The sequence below is a fragment of the Phascolarctos cinereus genome, unplaced genomic scaffold (assembly GCF_003287225.1).
Source record: "Phascolarctos cinereus isolate Bilbo 61053 unplaced genomic scaffold, phaCin_HiC Scaffold_726;HRSCAF=1367, whole genome shotgun sequence".
NCBI classification, from domain to species: Eukaryota; Metazoa; Chordata; class Mammalia; order Diprotodontia; family Phascolarctidae; genus Phascolarctos; species Phascolarctos cinereus.
In genome coordinates, this window is record NW_027556098.1 from 303,099,007 (window position 1) to 303,117,594 (window position 18,588).

General features: G+C 40.0%; 1 long non-coding RNA gene across 1 annotated transcript in view; it reads right to left on the minus strand.

The window, feature by feature from the left end:
* The window catches only part of LOC144454461 (uncharacterized), a 72,093-nt gene extending 54,566 nt beyond the window's left edge, over nucleotides 1-17,527 (minus strand). The window contains exon 1 of the long non-coding RNA XR_013482854.1: nucleotides 17,371-17,527. This is a non-coding gene — a long non-coding RNA (uncharacterized LOC144454461). The remainder of the gene's footprint in view (nucleotides 1-17,370) is intronic.
* Nucleotides 17,528-18,588: the final 1,061 nt, after the last annotated feature.

Genomic DNA, 18,588 nt, shown 5'->3' on the forward strand with positions numbered 1-18,588 from the left:
GTTGACTTTAAGGTCCTTTCCAGCTCTTTATCTATGATCTATGAAGATGCTGAATATCTGAGAGGGAGATCAGGGGAAGGGAAGAGAACAGGGAAGCTAGAGCACCCAGAGACAAACTCTCTTTTCCCCAAAATTTTGTCCTTGTATTGTTTGCTTTTTATGAGGAAAAGGAAGGCCCAAACTCCCTGGTACTGCTTCTCCTGCTTTCTTCCAACACCAGGCTCTGCAAATGTCCTGGCCCCAAAAGATCTGCTGGAAACACTGGCACCATGCAGGACAGTGGGCAAATCTCCCTGTTTAGGGCACAGGCAGAGAAATTTAGGGCTCAGTCCTGATGAAGTGACAACCTAATCTACATGAAATCTATTCAGCTCTGCTTGACACCAAGGCAGTGTCAACACACACAGAGGGTGTTTACCTCAAACAGCCTCCAATTCAAGCAAAATAGCAGTCCTGCTAGTGGTGCCAAAGTGTAGAAGGAAATTAGAGCCATCACCTGGGAAATTAAACACCCAAATCACTTTTCCCTCAATAGTTTTATATTTCAGTGCTTCGCTGATTTGAATTATGAGGGAAACAATTGTACCAATTTTCCTATTTGTCTTCCTCGTGCAAATAGCTAATGAACCACTCTTTTTATCTTATTCCTTACTGAGACATAATTTTGCTTTAAGGACATGTGCTAATGAGCAATTTACCAAGGATTGGTAGCTCTCTCTCTGTAAAAAAAAATCTATGTCTCCATCTATCTGTATGTATGTATGTATATATGCATATATATATATATATATATATATATATATATGTGTGTGTGTGTGTGTGTGTGTATCTATCTACCTACCTATCTATATATCTAGATATATATCCCCAGTCATTGGAAGAGACAGACAGAAAAAAGGTCACAATCTATCTACGATGCAAATGGTAGTGCTATATTATGTGATTAAAATGAGAGTAATTAGATTGAAAATTATCCCAATAAAGTGACATGAGTGACTATGGTAGTCCTTGAAAGTGCTCAAACATTCATTTCATGTAATAGGAGAAAAAAGTGGTTCTTCTACAGGCTTCTTTGTCCCCTTCCTCTTCACCCCCAACTGGCTTCTTAATTAGCTATCTCTTGTTTAAGGGGCTTTGACTATGTTGTTTTTCCTTTTTTTTTTTTCAAATGATACAATTAAATGAGCCTATAAAAGCTTAGAACCCCAGGCTAACCAAATTTTATACTATATCAAATTCATAGCAAAAGATAATGACATCAGGTGGCTGGGTGCAGGTTGTATCCTGCATGTGATGTCCTCCTTCCTTCCCTCTGCTTAGACTCCCTCTCTTCTTTCGAAGATTAGCTCATACTATGTCTTTTTAAAAAGATTTAAAAGAATTTTTTTCATGGGATAAAAGAAGCATTTCCATAACATAGTACAATTAAAAAATGATTGTACATGAAACTGCAAATCTATTATGTACAAATTGCTATTCCATTTAAACATATATTAAAATTATTATGTAAATTTCTTTTTTTTCTTTTCCCTCCTCCTCCCCTCCCCCCCTCCACTGGCATTAGACACAAATGTGTATATGTGTATGTGTGTGTATGTATGTAAAATCATTCTATACATAATTCTATTTATCAATTTGTCAGATACTATCTCTTACTGGAAGCCTTTCCTCATCTCCTAAATTGTTTTTATTCTCTTATGCCTCAAATGGCCTGGTACTTTCTTTTCTATTTAAATATGGTATCTTCAAACAGCCCACACTGTCCAGCAGAATGGAAGCTCCTTGGAGCCAGGGACCAGGTTTTATTGTTCTGTTTTGTCATTATCTCCCCCGTCCCTGGCACATGGCTTACTCAAAGCAAGAGCTCTAGGACATGCAAGGTTTGCTTTTTGTGTTCCTGGTGACTGTCCTTCAGTGAGCAGACAAAGGTGTTTAACTAACACAATTTCTAGAGGATGTTTGATTCACATTCCCCTAGCATGGATCATCAGAAGCAGAAGCAGAAAGTCTGGCAAAGCTCTGGACGGAGGATACAAGATGCAGTGCAAACTGGGCCTGAGGAGAGTCAGCCCTTTCCCTTTCTGTCTTCCAGTTGCTGGTGGAGACCTCTGTTCCTTTCTGTTCTTGGCCAGCCCTAAATGGAGCAGTGTTAAATGGACTGAGGAGGCAGTCTGAGGAAGATGCAGCAATCCTACAAATGGCCCCCTCTCTGATCTCCAGCCTTTGCTCTTCCTTTTGGCTTCTCAAAGCAGCATGGAGCAGAGGCAGAATGGGAGGGGACTGCACCTAGAAGGTGGGACACCAGGGCCCCAGACAAAGTCACTGAGTCTTCCCTCACTTTCCTCTCTGTACCCTCTGTCAACTCCTGGTGTTCCTTTACTGTCATTCCTAGAGCAGCTAGCATTGGGCACTCTCAACGTTTCACCAAGTTTTATGGACAATTTATATGAAATCTGTTTCCTACTTTTGGATAGTTACCAGGAACAGATGCAGAGGATAAGCAATTGCAAGGTTATATGGTTCCTATCAGGGTCAAGATGGAGCCAGGTATTGGGGCAAGGGCGATCCTTAGTCAAGTCAATGAGCATTAATTAAACATGAACTATGTGCTGGGGACCATGCAAAGCACTGAGGATTCAAATACAAGCAAACTAGACAGGCCAGTAACTAGAGGAGCTTACATTCTAATGGTGTTGAGGGAGATAACCCATGAAAGGGAGCTGAGAGGGACATGAGGGCAAAGTTCAGAGAGTAAGAAGTAGAACTAGGAAAGGAACAAAGCATGGTTGGCCTGGGCCTGTGGGAGAAGATGGCTGCAGGGACAGAGGGATGTTCCAGGGTAAGAAGAGTGCAGGGGCTGAAAGAGTCTTCAGGGTGAAAAGGCCTCCGAGGAATGGTGTTGAAGTCTCAAGAATCAGCAGCAAAAGTTTTAGGGCAGAGATTCTTAACTTGATATCTCTAAACTTTTTTTTTTAGCAAGGCAATAGGAATTAAGTGACTTGTCCAGGGTCACACAGCTAGTAAGTGTCAAGTGTCTGAGGCTGCATTTGAACTCAGGTTCTCCTGACTCCTGGGCCACTGCTCTATCCACTGTGCCACTTAACTGCCCCTAAACTTTTTTTTTTATAACTATTTCAATGTAATTGGTTTCCTTTGTCATCTTATGCATTCTATTTTATGTGTTTAAAAGCATTGTTTTGAGAAAGGGTCCATGAGGCTATACCAGACTGCCAAAGGGAACCATGATACAAAAAAGGGTTAAGAACCCCTGCCTTCAAGAAAGGTGAAGAAGGCAGCAGCAGGATGAGTGCTCCAAAATTCCGAGAAGCCTGTAGTCATGGCAGCCAAGAGAGATCCTTTGTGGCTTTTGTTCAGTTAATGACTCGGGAAATGGAGGCCTAGCTGCTGCCACTGCTGCTGCTGAAGCCTCACCTGCCCACTCCACTTCAAGCTGATAAGAGATCTCAAAGGCTCTTGCTCATCTCTGAAGAGGCACTTTCTTCACCTGGGTCAGTTGCCAAGGCTATAAAGGTCCTGGAAAAATCCTAGGGAACCTTAAAAGTGCTCTAAATGAGTGGTCTGGGTTGACATGAGACTGACATGCATCATCCTTGGAAAGACTTTGTAATAATTATTTTGATGCCATTATAATTTAATGCCTTCTCCCCCTCCACCCCAGCACATGTCCTTGCCCTCTACTTTATTGAGAAGAAGGGCATCCAATGTGATTTCCTTCACTTTCTCTCTTCTTCACCTTAAAATGGCCCTGAGTCTTTCCTCTTGCCTTCCTGTCAGAGGAAGATGTATAGTTGCCCTTGGCCCCTCATTAAGGGTAACCCTTCCACTTATATTTTTAATCCTACCCTTTCCCACTTCTCCCCACCTTGCTTTACAAATGTGCATCTTTAGTGTTTTTTTACAGGGTTACAGGGGTAGGGTGTTTCCTACCCTACCTTGCTTCTCATTCAATTCAGACATTCTATCTTGATAACAACTAAAATGAAAAGGAAAATAAGCCATAGCTCTTAATAGTTTCACAATAGGGGATATTGGGTGTATCTAATCCATAAACACAATTTAAATACTTTTGCTTTGCATTGTCTCTGTTACCTAGATGTAAAGTCTGGAAGAGTAGCTGCAGAATTTTCATCAGAATATGTTTGATGCCTAACAAATACCCAAAGCAAGAAAAAGAGAATATTATCATCTTTTAAAAATGTGCTCTTAATTACTGGTGGCCCATAAATCATAGAGCCATTGTTCACCACTAGGGAAGAGATTTCCATTCTGAAAGAATTACTTTTTGTCTGCCACGGTGATTTGAAGTATTTACATTGTGAGAGAAGACAAAGGGATTAGTCTTTCAATGTGGAATTTCAGGCATCAGCAGAGAAGAGTGGTAGTGGAGATGTCTGTGTGTGTTTTATAGGGGAGACATCTGAGGCAGCCACCTACTCCACTTGCTCCAAAGGCTATGCCTGATATCAGTAAAAACATGCCAACTTGATGGACTACTTTTTCATCATACCAACTGCGCTTTACTTAAGGGGAGTCTGAAGAATAAGAATTAAAGCATCTTAATGGAAAAGGACAGATTTCAGGCCACCTCAATTTATAGAGATTTTAGAGCTGGAAGGGACCTTTGATTTCACCTCATCCTATATCTTCACTAATGGTGGAAGAAACAGAACCAGAGAGGTTAAGTTACTTGCTTACTGCCATACTGGTAGCAAGTGGCACAGCCATAATGTAAACTCTGTTTCTCTGATCCAAAACCAGAATTCTATCCATTATGCTATGTCACCTCCCTGAGGAACCTCTCCAGGGCTCAGGGGAAGGGAATAAACATTTATTAAACACCTAGTATGTGCCAGGAACTGTGCTAAGCACATTACAAATATTATCTCACTTAATCCTCACAGTAATCATGGGAGGTAGGTGCTATTATTATCCCCATTTTACAGTTGAGGAAACTGAGGTAGACTGAGGTTAAATTATTTATCCAAGGTCATACTGCTAGGAAGTATCTGAGGCTAGGTTTCAATTCAGATTTTCTTGAATCCAGGCCCAGTACTCTAATTCACTGTACTACCTACTTGCCTCTTTTCAGCCAGGGAGATAGTAAAAGGGGGAAATAGAGACGGGTCTTATAGGTAGAGACAAAAGGCAGTCGAGTGAACACACAATGTAGTCAGTGTGGAGAAGGATACGATCTCATTATCCCACAAACTAGGACCTGCCAGAGATTTCCTAGATTGGGCCAGGAAGAGATGGCAAGAAGTAAACTCTTCCTGTAGCCACATGCCCTTATAGCGATAGCAATGAGTAGTGATGAAAAATGCTTCAAACTCAATTCTTTTCCCTTCTCCACGCCCACAGGAAACACTTTAGTCCAGGGGTTGGGAACCTGTAGCCTTGAGGGAGGGGTGAGGAGTAAGAGAAAGTATCCTTGCAGCCTGTGCGGGATGGATTAAAGAGGGAGGGTGTAAGACTGGAGTCAGTAAGGCCAGCTGGGAAGCTGCTCTCTTACTTAGCCAGTCAGACTAGACGCAGTGGGGACCTTTGTTCTGTGAAGTTTGGACTCAGTCAAAGGGCCACACTTGAGAACCTAGAGGGCAAAACCTTTTTAATTTCATGTAATTAAAATTATTTATTTTACTTCCAATGATCCTCTCTATCTCATTTGGTCATAAACCTTTCCCTTATCCATATAGATCCGACAAACACATTTTCCACATTCCCTAATTTACTCCTGATTTCAGTCTTTATGTCTAAATCATTTACCCATTTTGGCCTTATTTTTTTGCATGTGATGTGAGATGTTGGTCCATGCCAAACTGCTTCAGAAAAGGCTTGTTGAAGAAAATGGTATTTCAGCTGAGATTTGAGGAAGTTAGGGCAGCCAGGATGCAGAGATGATGAGGGAGAGCATCCCAGGCATTGGTGACAGCCAATGAAAACAATGGCCTGTGCAAGAAAGAGCAAGGAAGCCAATGTCACTGGATTGTTGAGTATGTGAAAGAGAATGACGTGTAAGGAGACTGGAAAGTAGGTGAAAGACTTCCTTATGAGCCAAACAGATAATTTTATATTTTCTCCTGGAGGGAATAGGGAGCCAGTAGAACTCAGTGAATTGGGCTAGTGAGTAACATAGCAGAAGATGGACTAGGGAGGGCAGAGACTCAAGGCAAGGAAACCACTAGAAGGCCATTGCATTAGAACAGATATGAGGTGATGAGAGTCTGCAGTAGGGTTACAATGTCAGAAGAGAGAAGGGTCAAATAGGAGAGATGTTGTGAAGGTAGGATCAATAGGATTTGGCAACAGATTAGATATGGGAGGTAAAAGCAAAGAGTCTAGAATGACATCTAGTTTTCAAATCTAGATGACTGGATAGACATAAGAAAAAGTTATGACTAAGGATGGCTCAAAGACAGAAGAACATAGGAATTAGGGGTGTTGGTTTCACCCAAAGTCAACAACACACTTTACTACATGGGACACTTGGTCATCTCACTTTGCGTACCTTTGATGAGCATAAATAAACAAACTACCATGGAGATGATTGTAGCCTGTATACTGACACCTGTGGCAGAAGATAAGAAAAAGAATTTTAAAAAGAATTTTACTACACTTTCCAAAATAATCCAATAAGTATAGTTTACTTGCTAATTGGTGATTCCAGTGCAAAAGTAGGCACCAGGGAGGATGGAGACAAACATGCTGAAGATGTAGTTTGCAATCAATAAATGAAAAAGGCCAAAAGTTTGTGCTCAGAAATTTATGAATATTTTCTTGTAGCAGAAAGTCAGAAGGTCCTGGATGTGGAAAATACTGAACAGCATTACAAAAAACAAAACTGACTTTATCTTAACACTCAGGAATCAATACCCAATTAGAAGAAAAGATAAAGTTGGAGAAGATCCTGTATACAATTACAATAGTTTCAATCCAATCTGTTTAAACAAGCCATTTACAAAAATAAAAATTTAAAATGAAGTTGACAAAAGTAAACACACTGGTTCTATTACCATTTCTCTTAGAGATGTTTAATTGATGCAAAACAAGAACTCCAATGAAGCAGCAGAAAGAACCCAGAAACCACCTTGGTCAGCAAACACTTCATCTCCTTGTCAAGTGAAGAAAACTGGTAGCCTAAGACAATAATGGTCTAGAGTAAAGGTACATTAGCAAGGTGTATGAATGAGGATTATGAGTAATATTTTTGTGCTGCTGTTCAGTTGTTTCAGTCTTTTCCAACTCTTTGTGACCTCAACTGGTTTTTGTGACAAAAATACTGGAGTGGTTTGCCATTTCCTTTTCCAATTCATTTTAAAGTTGAGGAACTGAGATAAACACGGTTAAGTGACTTGCTCAGGGTCACTCAGCTAGTAAGTGTCTGAGGCCAGATTTGAACTCGGGAAGATGAATCTTTCTGATTCCAATCCTAGTGCTCTATCCACTGCACCACCTAGCTGTCCATTATTGTTTTATAAAATAGCAAAAAATGGTGAAGGGAAAATTGACCCTCAGAGAACTTGTCATGATGCCTGCTGAAAGCATTAGAAGGTAGACATTACATAGGGTAGAAATTGATTAAATATGATGGCATTTCTCATAAGCTCCGGTAGAACGATTGTCTTGCTGGTCTACCACCTCAGCTCTTGACATGTTCAGTGAGCAGTTGGCATTGGAATTCAAAAAGATGGAGTTAGGAAGAACAGTTGGATTTGATCAAACAAATATAGAAGAAATATGAGCTGGGGCAGGGGGAGACAGAATTATAAAGACATTCAAATAAATTTTCTTTTTAAAAATCCCTGAAAAAATATGTTAAATGTTAATATATATTATGACATTATTAATGGCAACAACATTCTATAATAGATCATTACACAGTATGGTATAGTGTAGAGAGTGCTGGCTTGAGAGACAGAAGAGTTGGGTTCAGGTCCTGCTCTAACATATACTAATTGTGTGACCATGGGCAAGTCTTTTCACTCATGACTCCAAGCAACTCTCTAAGATTATAAATTGAAGGTGATCTGCCATATTGATGGAAGGAGTTTCTTAAACCTGATGAAATCACAGTTCTCGACAATAACAATAATCAAAAACAACAACAGTGTCCTTTAAGTTGGATGGTATTGTACTTTAAATAAGTCTTTTAACATTTATCTATTAATACGTTTTGTTTTGGCACAAAAGACCGTTTCTAGTAATAATTAAAATTTCCTTACAAAGTACATCTTCCCCAAATGAGTTAATTCAATGAATGCTAACAGAAAGAAGAGACTTATCCTGTACTAACATTGACCATTGTAATTGACCAGAACTGTGTTGTTTCTCCATGTTAATTTTATTTATACTGTTGTAGTCATTGTTCCTTCAGCCCTGCTATCTTCACTCTTTAATACTTAATACTTAATTTTTCCATGTTTCTTTGAATATTTGGTTTTTGTCATAATTCCACATTGTCTTCCAGAATAATCAAACCAATTTGTAGCTCTGCCAACAGTATATCGGTAGGCTTACCTTCCAAAAGCTTTTCCAAAAATGAGAGTTCATAGTTTTTTTTTTGTCATTCTTACTAGCTTGTACTGGGTTTTTTTTTTTGGTTGTTCAGTAATTTTTTCATCATGTTCAACTCTTCATGACCCCATTTGGGGTTTTCTTGGCAAAGACACTGGAGTGGTTTGCCATTTCCTTCTCCAGCTCATTTGACAGATGAGGAAACTGAAGCAAACAGGGTCAAATGAATTGCCCAGAGTCACATAGCTAGTAAGCATCTAAGACCAGATTTAAACTCAGGAAGATCAGTCTTCCTGACTTCAGAGCTGGCACTCTATCTACTGTATCACCTAGTTGCTCTATGTATAGGTTTCAACATTTTTTTTTTCAAATGGTTCATAGGATTATAGATTTAAAGTTGAAAGGTATCTTAGAAGGTACTCGGATCCAAAGATCCTAGGATTATACTATGGATTCAAAGCTGAAAGGTACCTCAGAGATCATCTAGTCCAATTTCTTCATTTTATAGGTTACTAAATGGAAGCCCAGAAACATGAAATGATTTGCCCAAGGTTGCATAACAAGTAGCCAAGCTAGGATGTAAATCCAGGTTCCCTGACAAAATTCTGTGTTCTTTTTCAGTATCAGTCTGCCTCTCATCAGAAAACTAACTACCTCTGAAGATGTGGGAAGAGAAGACAACAGAATGCTTTCCCCCTCCATTCTTGCTAAAACCATGACTAGTGAAATTATGCCTGAGACAAATTCACTTTAGGGGTAGTGATGGCAAAGTTCTACCATCTGTTTCTTCCTTGCCTCTTCTCTTTATAATGTCAGAGCCCTTACAAAGGACCCTAGTTGAAATTCCAGCTCTGTCATTTACTACATATGAGGCTTTCAGCAAGTCACAGAACTTCTGTAGGCTTCAGTTTTTTTATCTGTAAAACGGGGAGTATAGACTAAGCTTTTCGCACAATGCCTAACACGGTTGACACTTAATAAATGCTCATTCTCTTCCCTTCCAGCTTTAGCTCTAAATCTATGGCTTTCTGTGATCCTATGATGACTTCAGGTGATATTGCCTCATTTGGCCATGAAAGTCATCCTGGCTTCTTCTTCTTCTTCTTCTTCTTCTTCTTCTTCTTCTTCTTCTTCTTCTTCTTCTTCTTCTTCTTCTTCTTCTTCTTCTTCTTCTTCTTCTTCTTCTTCTTCTTCTTCTTCTTCTTCTTCTTCTTCTTCTTCTTCTTCTTCTTCTTCTTCTTCTTTTCTAACAATATCTTCACTTTCTTTCTTTCTTTTTTGTGAGGCAATTGGGGTTAAGTGACTTGCCCAGGGCCACACAGCTAGTAAAGTGTTATGTGTCTGAGGGTTATGTGTCTGAGGCCGGATTTAAACTCAGGTCCTCCTGAATCTAGGGCCGGTGCTCTATCCACCGCACCACCTCGCCCCCCTTTATTTATTTATTTATTTATTTATTTGTTTGTTTGTTTGTTTGTTTGTTTATTCACTCATTCATTTATTTGTTTATCTATCTACCTACCTACCTATTTATTTATTTTGTATTTTAGGCAACTGATGTTACATGATTTGCTGAGGGTCACATAACTAGTAGGTGTCAAATGTTTGGTCTGGGGTCAGATTTGAACTCAGGTCCTCCTGACTTCAGGGCCAGTGCTCTACCCACTGTGCCACCTAGCTGCCCCCATCCTGGGTTCTTGAAGGTTATGCTCTGTCAGGTTCTAGCCCCATAGCCCATGTAAAGCTAAGGAAAGCCTTTGTGGCTTTCTCCAGTATGTGTAGTATTCTAAATACTCAGAGATACTTGCATTCATCACACCATCATTGCTAGTATTTATATGTCATCCTAGCACTTTATAAATAGTATTTCATTTAATCTTCACAACAGCCCTGTAAGGTGGGTATTATTATTATTTGCATTTTAGAGATGAGGGGAAAAACTGAGGCTGAGGGGGTTAAGTGATTTGCCCAGAGACAGAAAGCTAATGTCTGGGGCAGGATTTGAAGCTAGATCTTCTTTCTCCAAGTCTAGCACTCTGTCCACTCAACCACAGTTATCATTATGATTGGATCAACCAACCATAGTGGACAAAGAGTCATTTTCCTCCATTTGTTTGGGAGTAGAGGGGAGGGAGGTAAGGATCTTTGAGGGTGGGTTTCTGTGGGAGTAATGGGGCAGGAAGGGAAGGTTCTGTCATTTTATAGTTCACAAAGTCCTTCACAAAGATTATCCCATTCTATCCTCACAAAAATTTACACAGGTTGGGAGAGGTATTGTTACTCTGATTTTACAGATGACAGGACTGAGGCACAGATAGAGTCAGAGACCTCCATGGGCACATAGCTTATCAATGGAAGAGTCGGGACCTCAGATTCTAAATGCCCCTTTCACATTAATCTTCTATGGACCTAGTTATTTATATATCTCCTCCATTAGAATATGTATTTCTTGAGGGCAGGGACTATTTTTTCCCTTTTTTTGTATTGTTAGAATTTGACATAGTGCATGGAACATAGTAAGTGCTTAATAAATGCTAGTTGACTGTTGACTGAATGATAAATCCAGTGATTTTCCCATTGTATCACCTGTTTAAATAACAGTCATGTGAACGTTTTTTCCCCTGTCCTTCTCATCATTATACATCTTAAGTAGTAGATTGGAAAGAATTAATTTCCACCAATACCAAGTAGAGGAGCCAGTTGAAGTAAACCTGGGAATCCATGCACATTGTGGGAAGAATTACATCAGAGGAGAGGCTGCATTCTGCCTTTGAACATCAGTGAAGAGCTTTCCTTCCTACCTTCACTCGATCAGAGACCAGGAGACATTCTAGTAGACTATGAAAAGTAGAAGTATGTAGTAGAGCATGAGAAGGTTAATAATAGTCCATGTCTCCATCACAGATTTTCAGGGGGGTTGGGAAGGAGAAATCTGATGCTTGAAGTCTTCTCTGGGAACTCCTGGAATAGCACATTTTTCACACCGAAAGTTATTTGCACTTGAGTTTAAGTTGTCATCTCTTCTCCCCCTCTCCTGGACCTGTGGCAGAGAGGATCAGAATCCACAAAGCTAGGCTTGCTTTACCTTGCTTTCTCACAATGGCACCATCCTAGGAACAGGGGCCTGGCATTCCAGGGATGGGATTTCTGAGTTAGCTTCTGTTTCTTTAGCTGGCTGGGTCTGTGGTGAAAATAGAACACCAGAGGCCCTGCATAAAGCGTCCATTGTCTTTTAGCCATTATCATATTTCTCATCATGTGGTAGAATAACAAATGAAGGAAGTCTTTAAAGCAAAAAGGGAGAGGTTAATGAATGAGAACAATGGCAAATGGAAATTTAGACAATAAAGGTGTTGTCTGCACTTACAGAGTTCATTTATTCATTTTTCAAAAAGCACTTATTGAATCCCTATTATGAACAAAGGATTCTGCTATATGATGAAGGAGATACAAAGATGCATAAGATATAATCCCTGCCCTCGAGGAGTTTACCATCTAGTAGAGGAGATATTATATCATAAATAATTATATTACAAGGTGGTGTGTGATAAGTAACTAAGAGGAAAGGCTTTGAGAATTCAGATGAGAGAGACATCACTTTGGAAGAGGAGTGAAGATTATGAGGTAGGTGAATGGGAAGGAAATTCCATCTAAGGTAAGGGTCCAAAATGCATAAAGTTTTGTCAGCAGAGAAACACAAGGAATATTCATATTATGTGTTGAACTTTTTTGAAGGTGTTGTTTTCCATATTCCCATGATGCTTTAGGACTAGAAAGACATGTTCCTTGGGAGATTGGTTGGAACTACATGTTTCATGATGCTTTGGCATAGGAAAGTCTCCCTTTGGGGAATGGCTCAGAAACAATGAGAGATGAAAGGGGAAGATGGAGGGGGGGAAGGGTGGAGAATGACAGAGATGGCAGAAGTGGAAAAAGTTGGTAAAATGTCAAAAGAGAAGGAAAGGTGACCCCTTCAGGACTTTTTCTCAGACAGTGAAGCATTCACCTACATCAAGTCAACCAAATCTCCTAAAATAAGCATTCACTAAGCACCTAGTGCTCAGTGTTAGTGAATAACACAATATTTAGTCATCAGGATACAAAGACAAACTGAAAAATAATCCCAGTCCTCTAGACCCAGGACTGGGGGAAGGTCCTGATAAAAGAAGAGGAAAGAGATAGATGGTCCGGGAGTGAGCAGAGCAGCATGGTGGCACCTTGTCAGGAGCATCTGGGGCATGTATGACAATCATGGAAGCCCAAGATGTCTACAATAATTCTTTGTTATCCTCCTTACTGACTAAGCCATTCCCTCTCTCACTATGTTGTGAGGCAGAGGAGTCGATGAGGGGAAAAGCAAACTTCTGGAGCTCCCCTCCCATTGTGTGGAAGAGGCACAAAGAGTGTGGAGAGATTGGATTCCAGCCTCAAGGGGATAAAGGAGATGTAAAATTGATGAGAGTGCTAGATATTATCTGCTGTTTGATGACTTGGTGTTTCATTGCCTTTCTATTTTCAGTAAATTGTTCTGATTCAGGAGCTACAGAGTCATGTAACTCAATTGGCCTGGGAAGGAGAAAAACTCAGAATGATTGGAGTCATGAGATTTAACTGAGTTATTTTGAACTCAAAGTTGAGAACATTTCCAGAGTAGCAGGAGTATGGCTACAAGGGGATGGTTGGTATTTTCTTTTGGCTGCAGTATAGAGTAGGTGAAGGGAAGTAATAGCCGAGATTGGAAACATCACTCGGGACCACAATGGGGAATTATGGAAGGGTTTTGAATAGGAAAGTAATATGATCAAAGTGATGATTTAGTACAGTGAATCTGGTGGCTGTATGCAGAATAGACAGGAAGGACAAGGGGTTGGAAGTGTGGGATAACCACTTAGGTGCCCACTGTGAGGCAATGAAGGCCTGGATTAGGGCAGAGGCCAAGGAAGGGATAGAATGGCCACAGATGTGAGAGACATAGAGAAGAAGTAAAGAAATAAAACTTAGCTTATCTTAGTTGGAGTTGACAACTCAAACACATGATTTGGAATCACAAGGCCATTATACACATGAACATCGTAGTAAGTCATTGTGTTTTGATATCATGACATTTTCTATACGTGCCAGTCTGAGGATTAATAAGACCTACTGGCTTGTTCCCCTGGTCTGGTGGGGAGAAAGAATTTACTACAATTTGAGAGAGATTTCCTTAGCACATAATTGGGATGACGATGAAACATGTCTATGTTTTTACAGCATGTGACAGTATATTCTTGCCTCTGCCTAGGCAAGGCCTTTCTCCCTTTGTCTTCTGCCCCCAGTCCCTCCAAATATTAAGCTGGCTGAATTAAGAGGGGCATAGCTTTCAGGAACAAGAAAGCGATGATTCATTAGTACTCTGCTTTAATCCGGTCATATCTGGAGTGTTGTGTTCAGTTTTGGTCACCACATTCATAGGAAGTCAGGAAAACCTTGGGTTTAAGCACTGTGTCGGAGACATGGTGACTATTTGACTAAGCAAGCCACTTCTCCTCTAGGTGTTCTGGTCTGGACAACTCTCTAACACTATAATTTTCAGAACAATTGTTCATCTGTATTGATAGAAGGAGTTTCTCCACCAGACATTTCCTATGCCTATAAAAACAGAAGTGGGGATCAAAAATTGAAAAATACCCATGCTAGGTGTCAGAAATAGAAAGACGAAAATGAAATGAAAAATCTCTGTCCTCAAGGTGCTTATGGAATTATGCTGGCCTATAGGAGAGAACATTAGCACTTTGCTTTAACCACTTAAGATATAAAAAAATCACTGGTATCTCTCATGCAATAAATGAAAAATTGAGGAAAATAGGCTTTGTCTATGGTGATTTAGAACGTGTATAAGTAGCTTTTGAAGCTACGTGGAAAGACTGTAGTCGTCTGTATGGTAATTTTCTCATTGAGAACACCACCAGTGGATTGGATGTATTTACCCAAAAGACTGAAGTAACAAAGCCTGGCTTCCTCTGGATTCAACCCAGTCAAGGGGAATAAGCCGCTCAGTCAGCTATCATCCTGACTGGATACAGATGGCCAAAGAGCAACATATTTATTTGCCAAGGCAACAGCAGCTGCTCCGATGACACACAGGGAGGGAGGGCAGGACAGGTGACTGACAGAACCATTATATAAATCTTTTTATAGGCAAACAAGGTCAAACAGCCCTTTTTTGGTCAGTGTGTGCTGACTTGGGTAGATTCTTTTCACTGTTACATTTATTTATAAACCCCCTGGAATAAGAATGGTTCATTTTCATATGCTCTGTTCCCGGCACAACTTCCTCGAGTTGGTCAGGTATTCAGCCAGGTGCCTCAGTCCTGCCAGAAGGGAGGAATCTTGATATGGCAGACTCTATGCATTTAGATGGAATATTTTAAATGTTTATTTGAATAGTTCTGAAGATTCTCTCCACACAAGACATTCAGTCTCAACTCAAGCTCAGTCAGCAGCCACCATAAAAAAGCCTTGTGATTAATTTTGTTCACAAATACACTGAAAAGAAGGAAAGAATTACAAAAAAAGAGATCCCAATGTATATCAGCATTTTAAATACCAGGACTTCTATTCAATTTAATTACTTCCTCCCTGTGGCTTTAAATTGAAGAAGGCTTCGAAACGGTGACTGCTTTAGGAAACTTGATTATTTTCTCCTGGCAAGAGTGTAAGAATGAACCTCACATAGAACCTTTGTGAAACAAAGGAATCTGATCACAAGAGGTCTTGACTTTGGAGAAAGGGATGGAGGGGACCCTCAAGGGCTTAGCACAAAGTGATTGGTCCTCCTCTCATCCTGCCCTGGAGATAAGGAGAGTCTGGGGCTAAGAAAAAAAGGCTAAAAAAGGAAAAGAATCATAGATTCTTTTTTTTTTTGAAATGCTAGAAGGCATTTCAAAAGCCATCTAAATCTGCAATCCCTCCCCATTATACAGATAAGTAAACTGAGGTCTAGAGAGGTTAAGTGACTGGCCAGGTCAGGGATTTTCAAGGTTTCTTTGTTTCGAGAATATCTTTCAACAACAACAAAATGTGTTGGCAAACCCCAGGGTAGTTTAACATACAACTCATAATATTCTTTCAGATTTATTCATTAAGTGCTTATAACTACAATGATAACTTTGCCCCCAAAAGCTCCTCATTGCTGCAGAAACAACTTTATAATGCTTCCAATGTACACATGCTTTTTATCATAGAGGAAAATATATATGTCATGTAATTGGGCAGTTGTTAATTGATTGAGCCTCCATTAAAGGATTTTTAGAACATTATCATGTATGGAAATTACTGACCTAAGGTCACATATGTGGTAAGTCATCAGAGCTAGGATCTGAACACAGGTCCTTTGACTACAAAGTCACTGTTCTTTCTATTGTCCTATTTTGGGCTTTGTGAAGAGAGCTAAGGAGAAGGGATCTGACTAGACTCTCCACGTTACCTCCCATGTGACAAGAACACTGAGCCAAATAATCAGGGTATTAAAAATTACATTCACACAGGGCTGTAGAGATAAGCATTTACTCAACTACTACCATTAGGGAAATACATGAGAAGCCTGCTGGGATCTTCCTAAGTTGTAGGGCTGGTTAGGTCTAATTACACTGAGTATTGTGGTCCTCCACTCTCCTCCTCCACCTCACCACTTACCTCTCTCACCCATGGTAAAAATCAAGCTAAATTAAGCATCTAAGGTGGCCTTGAAAGTAAAAAAAAGTCATCAGAGGAACACATGATCTGGTAGGGAATGGGGGGCTATGGAGGTGGCCCCACTGCTTTGGCAGAACCACTTTCTTTCCCATCATTGATTCCTCAAGTCACAACCCTGTCACCATTGGTAAGGGCCTACAAAGCTCAAAGGATTTTCTGTTCACAAGGGTGACTTCTTATTTACAGGACATATACGTTTAAGTCACCTGTCTCCCAGGGGAAGGCATTCATTAGGTATTTAAAATATTGTCAATTCTCTTTCATCTTTATTCATCTTTGTATTTGTATCTCTTGCACTTAGCACATTGCCTGAAATATAGCAAGTACTTAATAAATTCTCCTCCCTCCCTTCCTCTCTCCCTTCTTTTCTTCTTTCTTCCCTTCCTTCCTTCATTCCTTTGTTCCTTCCTTCCTTCCTTCCTTCCTTCCTTCCTTCCTTCCTTCCTTCCTTCCTTCCTTCCTTCCTATCCCAAACAACCAGGAGTGTGCCAATAAACGTTTAACAACCTGTTCTCTAGGGGAAAAATGTACAGATAACATACTTTTAAATTTAATCTACATTGTTAACATTTTCCCATTACTTTCTTAAGTCCTGATCAGGGTCCACAAACTATGGCCTGAAAACCACATCCAGCTATTTATTTAAAAACGGAAAAAAAAACCCCAACACATTCTCTGTAAAAAATTGTGTGGTGGCCAGATTTGGTTCAGGCCCTATGTAGTTTGCAGACCCCTGGTCTAGACAATTAACAAAGAAAACCTAATTTGTGGTTCCGAAGTATAAATGCTCTGTGAGCCAGGTACAAGCTGCCTCCAACTCAGTCCTACAAATCAGCCAGGTTATTACTGTAGACCCTAAGATTCCTGACTCCAGAATACAAAGCAAGCTAATTCCAACAGGAGGACTCTGCACTGTTTGGGCCTGAGGACAAAGAGAAATGACCCAATTCTTCCCCCTCCTTCCTTGTTGACCACTGTACTGTCTTGTCACTAGAGGAAGAAGTGTCCCCAAAGTCATCATCAACTTATCCAGATCACTTGTTATGATCATGACTGGTCAGTTTGTGAAGGGCTTTTGACATCAGGCTTCATTATCTCTACACTCACCTTTTATTAGGTTTACAACCAGCATGTGAGACAATCTCTAGACTAAAGTAAATAGGTTGACTCCTTCTCCTCTTTGTCCTGGACAGCCTTATGAGTACGGGCATGAGTTTTACTACTGATGAATAACAGGATTCAGGCATATGACAGATTATGGGCATGATCAGGTGCTGCTAGGCAACGGTTTTCAGAGAAACAAATATTCCATTCATCATTCCAAACAAGGATGGAATGACCGATTCTTGAGCAGGAATGGCTGCCAATAAACTTGCCCTGGCCTAAGTCTGTCAATAACTCTCCCTAGAGATTCTTCAAGCTTTAGGTCAGTAGGTAGACTACCCCAATAACAACAGCTCACACTGATTTTATAGCATTTTACAAAGTCTTTCTCTTACAAAAAACTGGTGAGGTAGATAATATCTGTAATTACCTCCATTTTAAAGATGAAGAAACTGAGGACCAGAGAGGTAGTTTGCTGGGATAAACTTGTTCCATTGGGCTTGGAGTCAAGTTTGAATCCTGAGTCTGATGTTTACTAGATTTGTGACCTTGAACTAGTTACTTCAGCCTCAGTTTGCTCATTTTAAATTAAAGGTAATAATATTTGTAAGTATTTGAGGCTTTAGGATAAGAATTCAGGTCTTTGTGACTCTAAGTCCCATGATCTGGGGGACAGATCTGTTGGGAGGATTTAATAAGATAATGAATATAAGCTCCTTGAGAACAGAGATTGTATCATTTTGTGTCATTGTATCCCTGACACCTTGCATGGTGCCCAGTATGGCATGCAGTTGGTGTTAAATAAATACTTATTGATTGATTCTTTGGTTTTTAAAGAGCAAAAACATTTTTTTTTCAGATTGGAAAGCAATATTTGGGTATCAGTGATTATTATTGTTTCTGAAGCTATGTGCTAGCTTAAATTTTAAAAAACTTTGAGTATGAGTCCAAAGACAAATGATTGTCTAAGGACCAGGCTTGCTAAGATCAGAGAGTCTCATCACTAGGTGATATTAGACAAATATTTTTGGCTGAAATTGCTCAACAAATCATCTACTAGAGTATGGAGGAGCTGTGATTTGTGTTAGTGGAGAAAGTACTCATACTGATGAAGTCCCTATCAAGTAATTAACCAACAAATATTTATTAAGCTCTATATGCCTTGGCACTGTGTCAGGCATCAAAGACACAATGCATTCTCTGGGATCACTTTCCCTAACT